A 6,000-nucleotide genomic window follows, 5' to 3' on the forward strand; every position below is an offset into this window, starting at 1 on the left:
GAAATCAGAGGGGTCACGAATTACACAGTCAAGTCTAATCCTCAAGCTTGCCAGAGGCATAAGGAAGCCTTGCTTTGGGTAAACAACTGCGTCTAAGAACAGACATAGGACAGACAGGTGATCTGAACAGATGCTATAGGCAGTGGGACATCAAGGTTGGTAAAAAAGAAAGAAAACATTTCCAAGGTTAGACTGTCACTTGATCAGGGAGCTCACCTTACACTAGCTTCCGTGCTTGATTTTCCTTACTGGTAGAGAAATCTGTTTCTACATCATTAAGGCCTGCAGTTGTCAACCAAGAAGGACGACCCTCCTAGCAGTTTGAAGACTCCCTCTGTTGTCCCAGGCAGGATGGTCATGGGAACCTAGCAGGTAGAGGCCAGCGATGATATAAATACTCTAAATCAGCAGGTCTCAACCTTCCTAACCCTGTGACCCTTTAATACCGCTCCTCATATTCTGATGACCAGCAACCATAAAATTATTTCCATTGCTACTTCGTGACTAGAATTTCGCTATTTCTATGAACTGTAATGCAAATATCTGTTTTCTGATGGTCTTAGGAAGCTCCTGTGAAAGGGTCATTCAACCCACAATGGGATCCTGGCCCACAGGTTGAGAAGCGCTGCTCTAAATGTATGGAATGTCCTCCTTCAGGTAAGAATTACCTAGCCTCAGGGTTAAAGGGCAGAGGCAAAAAGCCTCAAACACCAAATGGTTTGTATTTGATTAAATTCACTTTAAGAAGAAATTGGACCCCTTCTTTCTAGTTCTTTTCAGTAACTAACTAAATTAGTTATTTGATAAATAGAATTAGCCTAAAGGGTTTATTTATCCATGTCCTACTTACCACCTTAAATTTTTCCTGATCCAAGAAGTAAGCAATTTTCAGGAAAATTGGGAAAACACATGGATCATAATCTCTTGAGTTTATTTTTAAATATAAAATAATTGAGGCAAGTTGGGGTTCGGTTGAAAATTATTAAGTATTTCAAGTCCACCTTTTGCTAATATACCTGCACAACCGGTGGAACTCAGTGTTTGGGGATATCACCCAGCAGAAGCATCATCACAAGCATCCATAGCTGCATAGCCCCATGAGACACCTCCCTTCCTCAAAGTTATGGAAAGCAGACACCAGAGGAAGAAGTTCCAAGTGTACAGGAAGAACAAAACCTCCTTTCAAACTCTGAGAGTTCTCTATAAGCTCTTCCACTGTCAGGCCACCCCCACGCTCTATCCTGAGAAACAATGTGGCAAGCACAGCTAAGCCAAGCAGAGTTTCAAAACCAGTGATGCTCCAAAGAAACCACAGGAGAAGATGCTTCACCAGCCAGGGTGAGGTCGATAGCACAACTGGTCAGATGTTTCATGTTTGTCTTTCAGGAGAATAAACGAGGGCTGGAGAGGAGGCCAGCAGCTAAGAGCGCAAAGTGTTTTTCCAGAGGTTGGAGTTAGATTCCAGAACCCAGTTGGGGTGCTTAGCAACCTGTAACTGCAGCTCCAGGAGAACCAACGCCCTCTTCTGGGCTCTCTGTGCAATTGTGCTTGCATGCGTGCACCCAAAAAAAATGTGCACATATACATACACATAATTAAATATAAAAATAAATCTTAAAAAAAGGCAAGAGAATAAACCAAAGGACCATACCAATTGGAGATTACCCTAGAGTGATCTTTGTAGAATAACTGAAAGTATTTCCAAGTAAAATTCTAGTGTTCTGGTATGGAAGGCTTTCACACTGATCATTAAGCCAAGTGTGGCAGCACACACCTGTAATGTCACACTGGCTAGGCAGAGATGGGAGGATAGTGAGTTCAAGGCCAGCCTGGACTGTATAGTGAGTTGTTTCAAAAATCAGAAAGAACATGTAGCTGAGTCTATTTTCATAACTTAGAAGCTGAAACACTAACAAATAAGAAGAGGAGGAGGAGAAAGAGGATGAGGAAAAGGAGGAGGAAAATGAAGAGAATAACAGCTGTGTCCCCTCAAAGCCCAGGAAACTATCAACCTCGGACTCTTTGAAGCTTCAGGAATGACAGCAGAGAATCATGAGCTCCTTCAATTACTGAAAACATTTGTGTGTGTGTATACCTATGCACAAATTTTCTAAAGAAAAAGCCCATGACTTTCACGAGCTTCCCAAATGACTTCCTGATTTCCACATGCTTTTAGACACTTAAGACAGCAGTTGCTTTACACATGGTAAACAACTAGTGTGTCTATGTTACGTTACATGCTCTCTTCTTTTTTACATCAGCATAATTAGGAGACTCCTCTCTGGGGAAGGCAGCTTAATGTAGAATGTAAGAACCTGGCTCGCCTGTCTCCAGCCATCTGCTACATTAAAGAAGACTTCCTATGGCTGGAATCCAAAACACAAAATTAAAAGGGCTGCTTGCACCCAGAGTCATAAAACAAAGAGGCTCTCGGCAGCAGGGCTTGGAGTGAACATTCGTCTCTTTCTGGTTTAGCGGCATCTGTTCTCTCCTGCTGGCAAACACCCCCGAGTTAACTCCACTAACCCCATGGTTCTGCTTTCTCGGTTTACATCCTCTGAGACTCCATCTCAGGGGACCCAAACCACATGTGGACCTCACTTCAAATCCAGAACAGCAGGTGAAAATCTGGGATGGTGATGGAATTGCAGAGTGGGAGGAAAGAGACAAAAGATTCATGTCTCCAGGAAGGCCTTTGACTGTGTGTAATATCAGTAACAGGAGCTCTGAAGCCAAAATTCTGGCTTGAAACAGGGCCGCCAGACACACACTTCTACCTGTGTGACCTTGATCAAGTTTCTTAGCCAGCTCCTACTTTGTTCCCTTCCCTCATAAAATGGAGATAACAGGCAAATCAACACAATAGAATTATCCTGAGGATTAAACACCTAGAGCCTTCAAGGCACCCAGAATAGTGCCTGACGCATAGCGAACACTAAGTGCTGTTTGTTTTGAAACACCTACTGATGTGAAACATTTCCTGCTGATAGGCTAGAAAGTTCCAAAGTATTCTCAGCAAAGGCATTAGTTACATGAAACGTATTCACTCTATAGGGTAATAAATTGTTTTTTCTCTACACTGTAACAGGTAATCCCATTCATCTGAAGGGCCTTTGGTACCATCTGTTGCAAAGAATCCCGGAAATATGAACACGAACACACACACACACACACACACACACACAGAGTGGAAGGGGGTGTCAAGTGTGAATTCTTAGGACATGCTAGACGAGTGCTCTACCAATAAGCGACACAATTCCCAAACTGGTGGGTCTGATTTGAAGGAGGCTAAAGAACCCTACACCCTTGAATCCACCTTCCCCTCACAGCTTCCAAACTGTTTCAGGGTTATTTTCTGCCTTCTTACCTCCTGATGCTCCTTCTCCTGCCCGCCTTTGTGACATCATTCCTTTCTTACTTTAACTACACTGCAAGCTGCCTATCCAAGAGGCAAGGCTGGGGAGTCAGGATGGTACCTTAGTCATCTAGGTCACTGTGATGAGCTCAAACATGGACAGTAAGCTAACGGACACATATCATCCCTTAGGTAGATTAGAGCCATCAGGCTGCCGAGAGAAAAAAACAGTCTTTCCTCTTACTGTTAGTGCTGGCTCTGAGGCTCACTGAAACCATCTTGACAACATATGGAGGAGATCTGTTTGGAAACAAAGCCAACAGAGAGAGTCAGAGCTGAGACAACAAATCCCTTGTCAGACTCTTTGAGTTTCTGGATCCAGCTTCACCTGAGGCTTCTGAGATCCTCCTTAGACTTTCCAATTATTTCATGTGTGTTTCCGTGTGTGTGTGTGTGTGTGTGTGTGCAAGCCTGTGTGAGTGCACGCATGCGTGTGTGTGTGTGTGTGTGTGTGTGTGTGTGTGTGAAGAACAATTCTTGGAAGTTGCTTCCTGCCTTGCTTTGAGGCAGGGTCCCTTGTTTGCTGCGGTTGTACAGCTCTGTGTTCTCTGGGGCTCTGAGCTTAGGCCATCAGCTTTGGGCGGCAAGCACTGTGGCCCACGGAGCCACCCAGCCCCTACAGTCTGCCTTAGTTTCCCATAACTATACTTCTGCCTACCTTGGCAGTCTCACTGGATCTGTCAGATCTAGGCGCAGATCTGACCTTCTGATATTTGACATCCAGTCTTCCCTACCTCAAGAGATGGCATTCTGTCACACAGTCACTCGAGCCACGTCCTGCAACGATGTTAGGATGCACTGATGCTCCTAAGTCTTCACTCTGTCTTTGCTATGGATGTCACGTGCCATCTTACACTGGCGATGAAGGGATTTGCTTCCTTGCCTTTTTGGAGTGGAATTTGCGCTGATGGCTTTGGCAAGGAGCACAAAGGGACAGAATCATGCAAAGCATTTGATGCTTCCGAAGGGTCTTTTGCTGCCTGTCTTTATATCATCCCCGGAGCCAGGCATAGTGGCACTCGGAGTCCCACCACTCAGGAGGCTGAAGCAGGGAAATCTCAGGTTTGAGGCCAGCCTGGGCCCCATCATTAGGCCCTGACTTCAAACAAAACCCAGAGTGGTGGGTGATTCCCACAGCTCCTTGTGCAGAGCCACTCAATGCAGCACAGGCGGAGTCACAGACCCTCCTATGGGCAACATCAGTGTCTTGTTCTACGGCACAGAGGCTGCGGTTTGCCCTGTGGTGGTGGCAGCCAAGCCTTCTGCCTTTGTTTGTTTACTTATTTATTTGTTCATAAATTCAGCAAGATGATAAACATTTACTAAACACCTACCAGGTATCAAGCATGCTTTAGGCATCAAGGATAAACTATTAGATAAAATCTAAGCTATTCGGCTGTAAATAGGTCACATGTAAAGATGAATTATTGTTTTTTAACAATTGCGGTGGGGTGGATGGTTTTGTGCACTTAAGTATAGTTGCCCAAAGAGGCTAGATGCACAGTAGAGTTGCAGGAGGTTGTGAGTTGCCCAGTATGGGTAGTGGGAAGAGCAGGAAGAACTCTAACCCATTAGCCATCTCCAGGTTATTATTTTTTTTAATAGGAAAGGAGGTATAAGTGTTAAGATGTAATAAGAGGCAGGAAAGCAGAGCCTCAGAGGGAGGCCGGGAGAGAAGCGCAGCGACACAGAGTGCTGTGGCTGTTGTGAGGTCAGCTGTCACAGACAATCAGCACCAGCCCCAAGCCCATGTCACTATCCTGAACCTCCTGGACTGTCTGCTGCTTCCAGTGCTGAAAATTTAACTGAGAACGTCAGCCCTTCGTGGCCTTCTCACTGCATTTAAGATCAAATCCAGACACCGCCCCCACAGCCCACCAGAGGGGCACCATCTCACCGTTTCTAACACCCTCAGGTGCCACCAGCGCGTATGCAAATCAGAGCCTTTGAGCACGTGATCCTCCGTCTCTCCACCTCGGAAACTTCTGGATCGCTGTACCTAGTACTACGAAACTGTCTTGTTACTCATCTCAGCTGAAATGTGTATTTCTTACAAAGGCCTTTCTCTGCCAGACGTGCGTTCCTTCCCTCCCTATCTACCACTCACAGGCTGGGGCTCTCTCTTCCGTACCCAGGGAACATGCAGTTCTGGCCGTGCCAGGATTCACATCTCACAGGTCAAGACTTGATCAAAGCCTGCATACCCCACTGTAATTAAGTTGCAGTTCACAACTGAACGCAGGCCCTCAATTACTATGTACTAAGGAGTGACGCCCTTCTTCCTGTGACGGAAATTCAACCTTTAGACTTCGCTTTCATTTGTTCACTCCTTCACTCCTTCATGCAATATAAAAGTACAAACGCTTGGGGGCTAGAGAGATGGCCTGGTCCATAATGTACTTTCCACACAATCATTAAGACCCAGCACCCACGTAAAGAGGGAGGCATATCCGTTCATGCCTGGCATCCGAGCACTAAGACAGGAAGATCCCTCAGGCTTTCCGGCCAGGCACTCTAACAGAATCAGGAGCTGCATGCTCAGTGAGCGACCTCAACTCGAAAGAAAGAAAGAAAGAAAGAAAGAA

General features: G+C 45.6%; 1 protein-coding gene across 1 annotated transcript in view; it reads right to left on the reverse strand.

The window, feature by feature from the left end:
- Window positions 1-5,475, reverse strand: part of Smad5 (SMAD family member 5) — a 46,751-nt gene extending 41,276 nt beyond the window's left edge. Inside the window, exon 1 of the mRNA XM_060380592.1 lies at window positions 5,313-5,475. The gene's annotated coding sequence lies outside the window, so the exon portion shown is untranslated. The remainder of the gene's footprint in view (window positions 1-5,312) is intronic.
- Window positions 5,476-6,000: the final 525 nt, after the last annotated feature.

This window comes from Meriones unguiculatus, chromosome 3 (assembly GCF_030254825.1).
Source record: "Meriones unguiculatus strain TT.TT164.6M chromosome 3, Bangor_MerUng_6.1, whole genome shotgun sequence".
Classification (NCBI taxonomy): domain Eukaryota; kingdom Metazoa; phylum Chordata; class Mammalia; order Rodentia; family Muridae; genus Meriones; species Meriones unguiculatus.